We start from the raw sequence: 17,193 nt of genomic DNA, 5'->3' as shown, positions 1-17,193 counted from the left end.
TCCGAGAAGGTTCTTAGACTTCAGTAGATTCTCCTGGCATATAAATAAACATTTAAACACATTTGTAATAAACGATAGGAATGAGATTTACCGTGCAATTGTTCACCTCTATAATAAGGTCAATAATGCACGGAAGTATGTCATTCGTATCGCCAGAAATCCCGCACACATGCCTACGTGCGACAATGGTGCTGGTCACATTCTCAACAATGACAATGGCAGCAGATGTAATTTACCACCAAGTAGCGGTCTTGCATTTTACTGTGGGGTGCAGAACATCTATAATAATAATAATAATAATAATAATAATAATAATAATAATAATAATAATAATAATAATAATAATAATAATATTCCGGACCGTCGTCAAATGTGCGGATCGCGCTGGAAACTGGTCCTGGACGGGTAATGACTAAGAATGCAGTCCGGCCGCGGGTTCAGTATCACCAAGGCACCCAAGACGACACCACGTTGGATCTCCTGAAGGATTTGATTCATATTAAAAATGCTTATAGGAAAAGATGGCAATGATTTAGGGACCCAACTGACCGGGTGGAATACCTGGACCTAGCCCGGGAAGTACGAACTCGATTGCTGGAAAGAAAGCTTGAAAAATGAGAGGAAACCTGCCGTAATCTATTAGAAAACGAGTCAGATCGCAAATTTTGGCGGATTCTCTCAGAAAACGAGTCAGATCGCGAATTTGGGCGGATTACATATAAAACAATAAGCATTCAATTCTAAATTTCGGTATAATACCGTAGCGAAGCACGGGTACCTAGCTAGTCTATATAAAATAACTTGTCCTGACTGACTGACTGACTGACTGACTGACTGACTGACTGACTGACTGACTGACTGACTGACTGACTGACTGACTGACTCATCATCGCCGAGCCGAAACTACTGGACATAGAGAAATGAAATTTTGGTAATACATTCATATTAACATGTAGGTGCTCCCTAAGGGAGGATTTTTGGATATTCCGTCGCTTAGTGGGTGAAAAGGGGGGTTAATTTTTAAAATGAGGATACCTATATCTCAAAAACTTAAAGGTTTAGAGTAATAAAAATTGGTATTTGGAATGTCCTCTAAAAATAAAGAAACACGTGTTTTTTGTTTTTGGAAAATACCATGAAGGGGGTGAAAAGGGGGGAAATCGGTTCAACACCTTTTATGAGGTGACTTATATCTTAAAAACTGAAGACGTTACAGCCATGAAAATTAAAATATCGAACGTCCTTTAAAAATAAAGAAACACGTATTTTTTTGTTTTTGGAATATCCAAATAATGAGGGTGAAAAGGGGGGGTGAATTTTTTAATGAGTGTATCTTTATCTCGAAACCGTAAACGTTTACAAGCGTAGAAATTGGTATTTAGAATCTCCTTTAAAAATAAAGAAACCCGTATGTTTTTGTTTTCGGAAAATCCCAATAGGAGGAGTGAAAAGGGGTGAAGAAAGGTTGAATGCCCATAATAAGGATCCTTATATCTCAGAAACTGAAGATGTTACAGACTTGAAAATCGGTATTTGAGATCTACTTTAAAAATAAAGAAACATGTACTTTCTGCTTTTGGAAAACAAAATAGTGGAGGGTTGAAAGGGGGGTGAATTTTTAAAATGAGTGTATCTATATCTCAAAACTTTAAAAGTTTACATATGTAAAAATTGGTACTTGGAATCTCCTTTAAAAATAAAGAAACACGTATTTTATGTTTTCGGAAAATCCCAATAGGAGGAGTGAAAAGGGGTGAAGAAGTGTTGAATGCCTTTATTAAGGATCCTTATATCTCAGAAACTGAAGATGTTACAGACCTGAAAATCGGTATTTGGGATCTCCTCTAAAGATAAAGACACATGTATTTTTTGTTTTGGGAAATCCAAATATTGGGGGGTGAAAGGGGGTGTATTTTAAAAATGAGTGTATCTATATCTCAAAACTTTAAAAGTTTGCAGATGTAAAAATTGATATTTAGAACTTCCTTTAAAAATAGAAGAACACGTATTTTTTTGTTTTCTGTAAATCCCAATAGGAGGGGTGAAAAGTGTGAATAAGCGGTTGAATGTCTTTAATGAGGATACTTATGTCTCAGAAACTGAAGATATTACAGACCTAACAATTAGTATAGTCTATGGGATCTCCTTTAAAAATACGGAAACTTTTTTTTGTTTTCTGTTTTTGGAAAATGTAATTAATGGGGGTTAAACAGGAGTGACAAATTGGGGTGAATTTTCAGAAAGACAATATCTACAGTATATCTCAGAAACGTAAAATGTTACAGACGTAAAAACTGGTATTTGGAATCTCCTGTTAAAGTAAAGAAACAGGTCTTCTCGGAAAATCCAATGAAGGGAAGGGGGAGATGAAAAAATTGAAAAATTAATTGAATTGTATGAGGATACTTACATCTAACAAAAACTAAAGTTGTTACAGTCGTGAAAATTGGTATTTAGATTTTCTTTAAAAATGAAACGACGCGTTTTGGGGGGGAGGGAAAGTCATCCTTGAGGGTGGGTGCGATAAGGACTTGAATTCGTTTCATGAGGACACATATCTCAAAAACTGAAGATAATCGGTATTTAGAAGATCCTTTACTCTTAAAGAAACAAGTAATTTTTGCCGGAAAATTCACTTAAGGGGGAGGGGAGTGCGAAAGTAAGTGAAAAAGTGAATAACTTTTAAGGGAATACTTATATCTCAAAACTGAAGGTATCACATGTGAACATTGGTGGCCTATTTGGAATCTCCTTTTTTTAGGGGAGGGGGGGGGGATAATCAACTTAACCGCGGTGGGGTAAAAAAGGAGGTGAGATCAATTGATTTTAATGTTCATAATGTACTTATAAGGAGCCTCCGTGGCTCAAGCGGCAGCGCGCCGGCCTCTCAACACTGGGTTCCGTGGTTCAAATCCCGGTCACTCGATGTGATATTTGTGCTGGACAAAGCGGAGACGGGACAGGTTTTCCACCGGGTACTCCAGTTTTCTCCGTCATCATTCATTCCAGCAACTCTCTCCAATATCATTTCATTTCATTTGTCATCATTAATCATTGCCCCAGAGGAGTGCGACAGGCTTCGGCAGCCGGCAAAATTCCTATCCTCACCGCTAGCTGGGGGCTTATGCATTCCATTCCTGACCCGGTTGAATGACTGGAAACAGGCTGTGGATTTTCAATGTACTTATTCTGATCATAAACCGATCATTTTTAATCTTTCCTGCGTTCGTTTTCAAGAGCCAACTTTTCCTTTGGAGAACCTTCTTAGATTACAGTAGATTCTTCTGGCATATAAATAAAAATGTAAACACACTTGAAATAAACGATAGGAATGAGATTGACCATGCAATTGTTCACCTCTATAATAAGGTCAATAATGCACGGAAGTATGTCATTCGTATCGCCAGAAATCATGCGCACTTGCCTACGGGCACAATGGTGCTGGTCACATTCTCAACAATGACAATGGCAGCAGATATAATTTACCGCCAAGTAGCGGTCTTGCATCTTGCTGTGGGGTCCAGAACATCAATAATAATAATAATAATAATAATAATAATAATAATAATAATAATAATAATAATAATATGGACTGTCGTCAAAATGTGCGGACCGCGCTGGAAACGGGTCATTGCCGGGTAATGACTACGATTGCAGTCCGGCCGCGGGTTCAGTTCCGCCAAGGCACCCAAGACGACACCACGTTGGATCTCCTCAAGGATTTGATCCATATTAAAATGCTTATAGGAGAAGATGGCAAAGATTTAGGGACCCAACTGGCCGGGTGGAATACCTGGACTTAGCCCGGGAAGTACGAAATCGATTGCTGGAAAGAAAGATTGAAAAATTGTGAGGAACCTTGCCGTAATCTCTCAGAAAACGAGTCAGATTGCGAAGGCGGATTCTCTCAGAAAACGAGTTAGATCGCGAATTTCGGCGGATTATATATAAAACGTTAAGCATTCAATTATGAATGTCATTATAATACCGTAGCGAAGCACGGGTATCTTGCTAGTATATCATACAATATTTTAATGACATGTAAATCACGTGGCGTTTTCACTGTATTATTGAGATAATCGTTAAAATGTTCATTTCATTTCTATTCCAAAATTGAAAATATATCCTAATACATCTATGATCTTAGTTCCGGCAGTTTAAATAAACATGCGTAGTCACATTTATTTGGCCAAGAATGATATACAAATAAAAATTAATAAAACTTTTAACTGAGCGAAATTCCTTTATCCGCATGATCACTTACTTGAAAAAAGATTAGATTCTCTCATAAGCAACAGTGTATGTTTTATATTAAAATGATGAGCCCTACTATGGTGAAACGGCTCCCACAAGATGAATATAGCTAATGAAGAAGAGGGCAGCAGCGCCGCGCGTGTTGAATTGAATAGCGCCGAGATAGCAGTCTCCCGCCGGTTCGTTCCGGGTTGCATAATTTTAGGCAAGAGTTTCGAAAAGTAAACAAACAATTTCATATCATACAAGCACAGGAAGAGAGTTGATATCCTGTTTTAAAGAAGAAACCGTAATGATAGGCTATTCAAAATATTTTTAATTTGGGGGAATGTTTAATTTAATAAATATGTTTCCATAACAAGTTAATAAATAACTTATCCTTAAGACAGGTATTATTTTATTCTATAATATTACATTGTCCGCCTCTGTGGTGTAGTGGTTAGCGTGATTAGCTGCCACCCCCGGAGGGCCGGGTTCGATTCCCGGCTCCGCCACGAAATTTGAAAAGTGGTATGAGGGCTGGAACGGGGTCCACTCAGCCTCGGGAGGTAAACTAAGTAGAGGTGGGTTCGATTCCCACCTCAGCCATCCTGGAAGTGGTTTTCCGTGGTTTCCCACTTCTCCTCCAGGCGAATGCCGGGATGGTACCTAACGTAAGGCCACGGCCGCTTCCTTCCCTCTTCCTTGCCGATCCCTTCCAATCTTCTCATCCCTCCACAAGGCCCCTGTTCAGCATAGCAGGTGAGGCCGCCTGGGCGAGGTACTGGTCATTCTCCCCAGTTGTATCCCCGACCAAGTGTCTGAAGCTCCAGGACACTGCCCTTGAGGCGGTAGAGGTGGGATCCCTCGCTGTGTCCGAGGGAAAAGCCGACCCTGGAGGGTAAACAGATGATGATGATGATGATAATATTACATTTAAAAGTGAAAGGAAACGAAGGACCTGTCTTCAATAGTTGGTTCATAATATTTCTGTCAAAAGTTGACTGTGGAAAAAGTGTACCGTATTCAACATTTAATATAATGAAAATTGTTGAGCAAAGGAAGATATAGTGTATAGAACCACATATCCCCAACCACTTTATTCTTCTGAAATATTACTTCCAAATTAAAGATAAACTTTTTTTTCTTTTTTTTTTTGTTTGCTGTCCGTATAGTAATAGCACCGTCTGGATCGTGAAGGCAAGGAAAGAGATGCTCATGAAGCAAATAACGGAACATCAATATGATATCTCATTTGATTGTAAGAAAGTTTTTCAGATTTCTGGATTGAAGAACCAGTCAGTACACCAAGACGAAACCTAAACCGTTCAGTTGTGGTGTAGAGTGGAAAATGTATCTTCTATCCTGTGTGGGCGATCACGAGCCACAGTCTCACGCTGGATAGCAGCGACAGCCCGCGCAGTATGGAAAAGGCATTTTCCATTCTACCCCACAACTACGAGGCTTAGGTTTCGGCTTTGCTGGAACACCAGTGTTGTGCGCATTTCGTGCCAAGACTTAAACAGGCCAATAATTAATAACAGCGCACTTCTGTATAATTTTCTACACAGATAACTATTATTCTTCAACATTCATGTGAATACTTAAACTAATAATGAAGTGAACAAAAAGCTTAGTTCTTTAAGTAGCTGGCGTGCTTAAACCGACATTCCGTAAGCGAAAATATACTTGACATGCCATTCCTCCTGATTCATTTTTTCCCTTCTTCTTCTGGTGGCATGTTAAATGCGTGATGTCCAAGAAACGCCCATGGGCAGAACTGATTGCTCTGCGTAAGTCTCTAGTTTCAATTCTTGTATCGTCGCCCATTCGTCATTCGTAGGAATAGCTCGATTAGAGAAATGTTAACCAAATTTAACTTTAGAGACTTCCTTAGCCAAGCAGGCTAAGGCAGTTTCTATTAAACTAAAGCCGTATGGAGAGGCCTGGTGCATGTCTTTTTCCAGTAGACGGCCTATAGGAGTCCTGCACGTCTGTGAGGATGGGGCCCTATCGAAAATGATTTCTAATGCTGAAGACATCACAAACACCCAGCGCCCGAGCCAGATGAATCAACCAACCAAGTTTAAAATCCCTGAGCCAGCCGAAAATTTAACCCGTGATCCCCTGGGCCAAAGGCATGGAGCCAACTCCATCGTAGTAACGGAATGTCAAAATTAATGCGTAGGATCCCGAGACAAGAGGAACTGCGATTATAATAAGTTTCAGTTTCACTGGGACTTTCCATGCTTATCCACCGAAGCTTAAACAATCGCACTTATAAAATCTACTTCATATTTCATGTTTTTATAACGAACTTGTCACTAACACAATATATATACTGTATAAAATAGAAGTTTTATCTGTACATTGCTCAGATTTTTTTAAAGAAATGGTATTTCTGTATCAGTCGTGTCCACTGTGACAACGAAATGCACTTTTTAATTTTCCGACATCTGATTTTCTCCTATTATGAATTCTTCAAATAACTGTAGGTTTGCGATTGTATTCGTCACTGGCTTCATACCATTAAGCCCGGAGGAAAGAGTAATTTTCTCCGTCATTTGAAGAGTAAGCTAAATTATGTACATAACAAAAATATTATTTAAATTTAAAATGAAGGGGCATTTCACATATGGTCTACAGATTTTACATATAATCAATACTGTAAAAGAAAAGTGAAAAGAAAACTCTTCAGGTCTTCCAATAAACCCCAGTCTATTCAGTGATTTAGTAATGACATACATGCCTTTGCTGGCGGGACTTAGTGTTTACAGTGTTTACAGTATTCTGGTATAGGCTAGAGCATTTTTTTTTTTTTTTTTTTTTTTTTTTTTTACTTTCATTGACTTGTCTCAGTTTTACCCTTGGCTGTGACAATATGAAAGTGACTGACGTATGAGCGATGCTAGTAATGCCAATCCTTATGTAGCCAGTCCCTGCTATGAATGGTGCGAAAATGTTGCTCATAGGGTGGGCTGATGCATGCATTTCTGTGGGCTTGGCAGACTGATATGTAATAGCAACTTCTGGCTCGGTGAGGAAAGCAACGGGAAACTACCTCACTCCTCATTTCCCTAGTACGCTTTTTCAGTGACGCCTATGCCATCTATGGCAGCTGATGGTGGAGCTGTTGGCATACATGTATATCGAAACCTGCTCTTGGATGAGTAGACATTAAATATGAAGTTTGTTCGAGATATAGTCATAAGTGTAAGAGAAAATTAAAAAATAATCTTCTGATCTTCCTATAAACCCTCAGCCTGTTCAGTGATTTTTAAATAATATTGATATCGAAACCTGCTCCGCCAGGCTGAGTGGCTCAGACGGTTAAGGCGCTGGCCTTCTAACCCCAACTTGGCAGGTTCGATCCTGGCTCAGTCCGGTGGTATTTGAAGGTGCTCAAATACGACAGCCCCGTGTCGGTAGATTTACTGGCACGTAAAAGAACTCCTGCGGGACTAAATTCCGGCACCTCGGCATCTCCGAAGACCTTAAAAAGTAGTTAGTGGGACGTAAAGCAAATAACATTAGTATTATTATTATTATTGAAACCTGCTCCTGGATGAGTATACTCTAAGTATTAAGTTTGGTCGAGATATAATCAATAGTGTAAAAGAAAATGGAAAAATCACATCTGGTCTTCCTATAAACCCCGGTCTGTTAGGTGATTTTTAAATTATGTGCATATCGAAACCTGCTCCTGGATGAGTAGACTATAATATGAAGGTTGCTCGAGATATAATCAATAGTGTAAAAGTAAATTGAAGAAAATCTATTCTTGTCTTCTTACAAACCACAGTCTTGTCTGTAATTTTTAAATAATATGCATATCGAAACCTGTTCCTGAATGGTTTGACTCTAAATACAAAGTTTGGTCGAGATATATCCAGCCGTTTCTCCGTGATGGAGGAACAAAGAGACAGACACGAAAGTTAAAACCACTGATAGTATCTTGAGTTGATCTAAAACAGATTAGTATTACAAAATAAGGCAAAATAAATGAAATTGCAGACAGTGAACCCCTACAATTTCATTTATAAGGTAATGTTCCTACCCAAGTACGTGATTGGCTATATAGAGACCATTACAGGCGAAAAATTTATAAATGAGTTTTCCATTGCTGGAGAGGCAAATGGCCGTGCGGTTCACTCAGCCTACACCGAAAATGAGTCTTCTTCTTCTTTTCCATCTGCCATTTTTCCCACACCCTGGAGCGGTTGTGGGTGCAAATTGTATTGCACCTGGACTTTGCCCTGTTTTACGTTCGGATGCCCTTCCTGACGCCAATTTTATGTGGAGGGATGCATTCACTACTGTGTGTAGCGAGCAAGTGGCTGTGCGGTTTGGGTCACGTATTTATCAGCTTGTATTAAGGAGATAGTTGGTTCGAATCCCACTGTCGGCAGCCCTGAAGATGGCTTTCAGTGGTTTCAATTTTCACACCAGGTAAATGCTGGGGCTGTACCTTAATTAAGGCCACGGTCGTTTCCTTCACACTCACAGCTCTTTCCTGTCCCATAGTCGGCATAAGACCTATCTGAGGAGTGTCTGCTCAAAAGGTGTTATTACTTCCACCTTTAAAAAGTTGTGGGAAATGCGCAAGAAATGTAAATTAAAGGCGGATCGAACGTACCCAAGATTAGGTTTTGTACAACCTTTAAAGAATTACATCTTTCTGGTCCGGATTGTTCATGGCAATAAATAATATTCAACTAGTGTAATGCATTGTAGACGAAATACTGATTTACTTTTTGGAAGTGGAAATAGAATCTTTTGGACAACTCCTCAACTGACACTCTGAGACGTAAAGCAAACTGTTAAAAGTACTATTGTGTGTTGTTGTGGTAGCTGCTAGTGTGGTGTGTTGTGTGTATGAAGAGGAGTGTTTTGGGGTAAACACTCAGTTGTTATAAAGAAGGGAATCCCCGATATAAACTATCTTCTTGTTACCGCTTCTCACATAGGCCTACACAATATGCTCATCAAGGCGGCTGTGGTTCGATACCTAGTTAATCCTGGTTAATGCTGAAATTAAGTCATGGTCCTGAGGTTTGTATTCCAAAGAAAACCATATGTCCCGTTGCTAACGACCTCAAGATTTAAAACTACCTAAATCTGCCCCTACCGGGCGAGTTGGAGTGTGGTTAGGGGCACGCAGCTGTGAGCTTGCATCCGGAAGATAGTAGGTTCGAATCCCACTGTCGGCAACCCTGAAGATGTTATTCCGTGGTTTCCCATTTTAACACCAGGAAAATGCTGGGGCTGTACCCTAATTAAGGCCACGGCCACTTCCTTCCAACTCCTAACCCTTTCCTATCCTATCGTCGCCATTAGACCTATCTGTGTCGGTGCGACGTAAAGCCAATAGCAAAAAAAAATCTGCCTCTAAACGTGGTGCGAAGGGGAGGAACCAAGGAAGGGCTCATGCTCAGGACTTCCCTTATCAGTATCAGGATTCGGTTGCGTGTTGATTGCGGACACCCCATTAATACTCTTGATTGTTGACACAAAATATTTGGAAAGAGTGCTTTTTCCAGGGTTTTCTACCCCTCTTCCACCAGTCTTATCAATCCGGTTCTGCTCTAGTTGTTATATAGAACGTTAACTCTACCACACTTTTAGTTTGTTTATTTCTGTTCATTAATCGTTTTTGTGCTATTATGAGATTTATCGAGATGGAGAAAAATAAGCCATGTGTTTATTGCTTGGTTATAGTTACAGACAACTTAGAATTCGTAAAAATGGTGTTACCACACGGATTTGTTAGAAGGAGAAAACCAGGAACTGCAAAGGGAAATTATTTATTAAAGGAAAAAAGGCACGCAGTCGGTTGGCGCTAACAGTGAAACTTAATGCACTTGCACTAGTAATACAAGTACAATATACATGCTTTATTTCACAAAGGTTTATTTTCAGGAAATAATATCTGCAATCGAGGCAGATCGAGACTATCATAGGGTGTCCACGAAAAAAACAAGCGAAGGGGGTGGGGAGCTTGGAACGAGCTGGCACTCTTCCCAAATATTTTGTGTCCGCAATCGAGACGTCACCCAGGATTTGACTCCCATATATTTGAATGGCTCAGTTTATAAACCTACCACCTATTCTAACTGAACTACAGCTTACGGTAACAACAAAATACACAATTACGAGTGCGAATCAAAAATTAAGTTACACTTCCAAGTTATGGCCATTGATGAAACCGCGTGCACATAGGCAACACGGCTATGACAACATACAAAGTATGTTCTCTTTTCCACGTAGTCCCCAAGAGACTGTATACATTTTTCGGAACGGTCAACCAACTTTTCGATTCTGGATGCGTAGAAATCATCTCCAGCGCTGTGTAACCACCTGGAAACAGCTGCTTTCAGCTCCTCATCGTTTCGGAATTAAAGAAAAGCGGCGGGGAAAATTGAGTGCCGGTGTGATTTTGTTGCACGATAACGCAACACCTCACACGGCCCGTTAAACATCCGAACTGTTGCAGCGATTCAAGTGGAAGGTATTGCAACATCCTCCATACTGCCCAGACTTAGCGCCATGCGATTATCATGTGCTCGGTAAGCTGAAAAAGGATCTCGTGGACGACGATTCCTAAACGATGAGGAGCTGAAAGCAGCTGTCTCCAGGTGGTTATATAGCGCTGGAGGTGATTTCTACGCATCCGGAATCGAACACTTGGTTGACCGTTCCGAGAAATGTTTACAGTCTGTTGAGGACTATCAAGGGGGCATTGCCTACTCGTCACTGCCGAGTTCACTCAAATTGATGTATGCTATATCGACATCGCGAAGGCCTTTGATACCGTGGATCACACCCTTCTTGTGCACAAACTTTCTGAACGGTTTAACGTGCATGGGAGACTCCTAGCTCTAATTAATAGCTTTCTGAGCGAAAGACTACAGCGCGTTGTTCTTGATGGATGCAGTTCTTCTCTCACCACCACCCTCTCTGGTGTCCCGCAGGGTAGTGTCCTTGGTCCACTTCTTTTTGCCCTGTTTATTGATGACCTTATCGATACTGTTTCCCACCATTCATGTGAAATACTGCTCTTTGCTGATGATTGTAAAATCTTCAAGCAGATCGATTCTCCTACAGATACAATCCAATTGCAAAATGCACTTGATTCACTATCAGGTTGGTGTACTACATGGCGTCTTAAACCTCATCCCTCCAAGTGTTCCACCATTTCGTTCACACTTCGTAAATCCCCCGTTCTACAAGAATATCACCTACTGAACCAACCGATTGCTCTTGTTGACAATCAAAAAGACTTAGGAGTGCATTTTGAGAGTAAATTGTTGTTTGTCTCGCACATAAACAGGGTTACCTCACGTGCTATGTCACTCCTTGGTTTACTGTACAGGTTTTCTGACATCACAGATGTAAATGCCCTCAGAGCATTCTACGTCTCCTGTATCTTACCTATTGTTGAATACGCCTCTCCAGTCTGGTCCATTTCTGCTTCTTCAAACCTCAGCCACCTTGACCGTGTACAATCTTTTTTCTGTGCTATCGTCAGAGCCAGGGTCCCTGCATGTCGCAATCTAAGCACTATCCAAGTGCTTGGGAAACTGAACCTCAAGACTCTTTCTGCTCGGAGGAAAGTAGCCGACCTAAAGCTGCTATACAAAGCAGTTAATGGTCTGTTTAGGTCTCCAGATTTAGCTTCCTTATTTCCCCTCCACTTCCCATCCCGTAATACCAGAATGAAGACCCTATTCCATACTCCTTACTCCCGGCTTTCTCTCACCCAAAGGTCCCTTTCGGTACGTATTCCAGCAATGTTTAATACATTATCTATCAACAACAACCTAGATCTCTTCGTAACGTTTCCTTCCTTCTGTCATGATATTTATCATATATTTATCATTTTCCTTCTTGTTCTTTCCCGTTCTGCTCCTGTATTTACTGTAAATGTATTTTTCTTTGTTATTAACGTTGTTTATGTAAATATGTATTATATATGATTGTACAGTTTTTATTGTGTATATTTGTGTCCTTTGTAAGTATTTATATATCTTTCATTTTAGATTCATATCTATTGTACATAGCTCAGATCGTTGTAATTCGGCGTTATGCTGTTGCTGATCCTGAATAAATAAATAAATAAATAAATAAATAAATAAATAAATAAATAAATAAACATGCAGGGCTCGGCTAGAAATGAAAGTACTCGAAGTGGGAACTCCAGATGGCCAAGCGTATAGAAAATAAAAATAAAGATGTTGACGCAGCTCTCGCACCGTATAGGCCGCTTACGTTACCGGGCACACCGAGCAGTAGTTGTCGTAGCGGTAAGAGCTCGGCTAGTAATTCGATGGTTGAGGGTTCGACCCCCCGCTTGGATACTGGCTTTTTTCCCTCTCAATTTTTTTATTATTATTCATTTATTTTATTTTATTTTATTTTATTTTATTTTATTTTATTTTATTTATTTATATGCAAAAGGCGTCATTTTTAATGAGCGCATAATTGTAGAAAAGTTTGCAGTTGCGAACTTTTCCGACGTGTTCAAACAGAAATTCTTCTTTTTTCTCATTTATTGGCTATCTCCCCTCCTTGCGGAATGCGCCATAAACGTGAATAGTCGTTTCGCTGTAAGATTCGTTTTCACCTGACAAGTGAAGGTTACTCCTGGCGGCTGTAAACAAACAATAGATTTTTGGTGCAGGTAGAAGAAAGTCTGACAATGAAATCCAAATTTTTTACCTTCTCTATGCCTTTTGCGTATAAATGAATAAATAAAATGAATTATTCACCTCTTTGCTTAATTGGAAAATGAATAATATAAAAGTTGACAGAAAAAAAACAGTCTCCACATGGCGAGTCGAACCCGCGACCATCGAATTACTAGTCCGAGCTCTTACCGCTACCCCAACTACTACTCGGTAAACATGCTAACGTAAGGTGGCTTATACGTTGGGAGAGCTGCGTCAACATTTTTATTTTTTATACGCTTGGCCATCTGGAGTTCCCACTTCGGGTAATTTCATTTCTAGTCAAGCCCTACATGTTTTATAAATTTGAGCGAAATCTGTGGAGACGAGTAGGGAATGCCCCCTTGTATGTGGAAAAGTGAACTTACCCACCTCTACTCAGTTGACCTACCGAGGCTGAGTGGACCCCGTTCTAGCCCTCGTATCACTTTTCAAATTTCGTGGCAGAGCCGGGAATCGAACCCGGGCCTCCGGAGGTGGCAGCTAATCACGCTAACCACTACACCACAGAGGCGGACCTATGTGTGGGTGATTTCATAAATGTTCGTAACTTGGAAGTGTAACTTACTTTTGATTCGCCCTCGTATATAGTTACAGGATATCTACACCGAAGCGGAGGAATATGAAGAATTTTCGTAGGAGAGCAGGTCACACCGATAGCGGGAATTGGCCGTGCAACGTATTGAGTTGGCGGAAAGGGCAAAGGTTAAGCACGTGCATATTGGTACAACCGGCTGGTCGAGAACAAGGGATGGTCTCTAATGTCATTCATGTTGTTGTGGTACCTGTTCGTCTTATGCTGCCTTTATTTCATCATCTCTTGTTAATAACTTAGTACTGCATCCCATAAACAGATTACACACAGTATACACTCGAGAAGTGCTCCCACTCTCGGAGTTTTGGGGCGTAGCCATGTTGAAACACCTGATCTCGTGATACGTTTGAAGTTAATTAACACTGGGTGTGGTCACCACTTGGATGGGTAGCACACGTGTTGTCGGTTCCAGAAGGAGCGGAAAGGAACTGACCACCCTACCACAAGTACACTCTGGCTCAGGATGCCTGATCAGTGGTCTGTGGTCTGGCTAGGGGCAATGACTAGGTCGCTATAGTACAAATTTGGATAAGACACTTAGTTTGATTAGACACAAATTGATCATCAACCGCAAGCATTTACAGTGTGCGGACAGTTTCGATAACCCGTATTAATGAGGTGACTGAAAAATGGAATACGGAGCTCGATAGCTGCAGTCGCTTAAGTGCGGCCAGTATTTAGTAATCGGGAGATAGTGGGTTCGAACCCCACTGTCGGCAGCCCTGAATATGGTTTTCCGTGGTTTCCCATTTTCACACCAGGCAAATGCTGGGGCTGTACCTTAATTAAGGCCACGGCCGCTTCCTTCCCATCCCTAGGCCTTTCCTATCCCATGGTCGCCATAAGACCTATCTGTGTCGGTGCGACGTAAAGCAAATATGGAATGGCGTATGGCTTTTAGTGCCGGGAGTGTCCGAGGACATGTTCGGCTCGCCAGGTGCTGGACTTTTGATTTGACTCCCGTAGGCGACCTGCGCTTGGTGGTGGTGGTGATGAAATGATGATGAAGACGGCACTTAAACTCAGTTACCGTGCCAGGACAATTAACCAATTATGATTAAAATTCCCGACCCTGCCGGGAATCGAACCCGGGACCACTGTGACGAAAGGCCAGTACGCTAACCATTTTGCCATGGAGCCAGACAGGGTGCACTGATGAGATGGTGTTCAGTGGTATTCAAAATCCAATTATTTTACCTTCGTATCCTCGAAGTGCAGGTATATTTCGATTATACCAAAAATATCAAATGATTGTTGCTGGATGCTAAATAATATTAGCCAGCATCATCATCATTCGCAGCGTACCCCACTTGCTCAGAGTCCCTGCACGCAATGAGGCATGATTTAAGGCGATTTAAGGTCGCAAGCCCTTCCTGACACCACGGTATTTTCAACTGAAAATCCCACCCCAGCAACAGCAGGAATCAAACCACGCTCGCCGGGATGACAGACAAGAACTAAGCCGATACACCACGCTGTTCCCCATTAATAACAATAATATATTGCACATACTGTATATAGTCACCGGGTAAAGGAAAACTCGTAACTCCTTCGGGGTAAAGTTTAGAGAAGAAGCAAAAATTGAGCGGCGAGCAATAGCTGGAGAACTGTTCCTAGCATTTTCAATGCTTAATGATAGCTCAATTATTCTCAGGCAGCGTGGCAAACCTTCGCAAGGCACATGGGCAAACGTGGTATTCTCGCGACTGGAATTACGAGGTTGTGATTGCCTAGCAACATGTGTATAGTATACGACAATAATTGTTATACAACAATTGCTATTGTACTATACACACTGCTACTGAACAAAACTGAAGTGAATGAGTGGATTTCGAAACAAAAATATTTAAAAATAGCAATGCAGAATAAGTAAGCATTTTTATATTCCTAGTCAATGGGAGGTACAAACTGACACATAATTTAGAATGCATAGTTGCTAGGCAATCAAAACCTCTAATTCCACTCGCGAGAAAACCACGTTTGTCCATGTGCCTTGCGAAGGCTTGCCACGCTGCCTGAGAATAATTTTGTGCAGTTGTAGACAAAAAACCCAAATCAAAACAAGATTGTATTGAAAATGAGCAGGCTCAACTCTTTTCAGAACTGCTCACCGAAAATAGAAGCTACGATAATTTGCTTACCTTTGGGACGACCCCGCATACCCTTAGTCGTACGCGTACCACTGTTATAGACACTCTGTTGAAATTTAATCATCTGACAAAGTCCGACTCGTTGGCTGAACGGTCAGCGTACTGGCCTTCGGTTCAGAGGGTCCCGGGTTCAATTCCCGACCGGGTCGGGGACTTAAACCTTAATTGGTTAATTCCAATGGCACGGGGGCTGGGTTTATGTGTTGTCTTTATCATCATGTCATCCTCATCACGACGCGCAGGTCGCCAACGGGAGTCAAATAGAAAGACCTGCACCTGGCGAACCGAACCCGTCCTGGAATATCCCGGCACTAAAAGTCATACGACATTTCCTCTGACAAACATCATTTAAAAAACTAACTGAATGGCCACCTTAAGAGAAAATTACATATAGAAAATTTTCGAATCGGTCCGGTTCCGTGGCTAACTGGTTAGCATGCTGGCCTTTGGTCAAAGGGGGCCCAAATTTAATTCCCGACCGGGTCGGGGATTTTAACCTTCAATGATTATTTCCTCTGGCTCAGTGACTGGGTATTTTTGCCACCTGCAACATCACATTTCATCCTAGGTAGAAGTAAGCAATTCCCAATGACAATACATTAAACCACGCTAAACTGCAATTCTGTTTGTATTTTATGTGTAACTTAATTTAATTTATAAAGCACAGTAATTGAAATAAAATAAACCTAAGCACTTTCATAGAGGTCTTGCGGGCTAAGAAGCTCAGACGGTAGATCATTAGCCTTCTGAGCCCAACTTGGCTGGTTCGATCCTTACTCAGTCCGGTGGTATTTGAAGGTGCTCAAACACGTCAGCCTCGTATCGGTAGATTTACTGGCACTTAAAAGAACTCCTGCGGAACAAAATTCCGGCACCTTGGTGTCTCCGAAAACCATAAAATGTATAGTTAGTGGGACGTAAAGCAAATGATATTATTATTAGATCGAGTCTGAAATAAAAACCCTTCGAGAATAATAATAATAATAATAATAATAATAATAATAATAATAATAATAATAATAATAATAATAATAGAATGCCTCAGCTAGAATGTGCTGGAATTTCAATTTGACGTTATATAGACTGCCTGCGCGTTATTTTCGAAGTTCCGTTCTAATCTACTAGAGTATACAGGATTTCTGTCGGGGAATGTGTGGCTGGTTGCAATTCATTTTCTCCGGTAAACACCAAATGTGTTAACCGCAGATCTGTAACCGAACGATACGGAGTCCGGAATGGACTATTTTCCGCCCTTCAGAAAACTCACTGGCCTTACCAGCTATGAACTCGCCGTCTCGGAGTCCGGAGGCCGACACTCTATCACTGATCCACGGAGGCAGCAGTTACTAAACGTTAACAGGGTTCGGGATACAACCATTCTACTTGTTATCGTGTTATTTAATTATTTTAGGCTACCTTTCGCTTTCAGCCTACAAGTTTGCGAACTGGAAGCCTGAGACAGCTTTTTGTTTTACGTCGCACCGACACA

The sequence above is a fragment of the Anabrus simplex genome, chromosome 2, assembly GCF_040414725.1.
Source record: "Anabrus simplex isolate iqAnaSimp1 chromosome 2, ASM4041472v1, whole genome shotgun sequence".
Classification (NCBI taxonomy): Eukaryota; Metazoa; Arthropoda; class Insecta; order Orthoptera; family Tettigoniidae; genus Anabrus; species Anabrus simplex.
Note: the sequence above shows the minus strand (reverse complement) of the source record.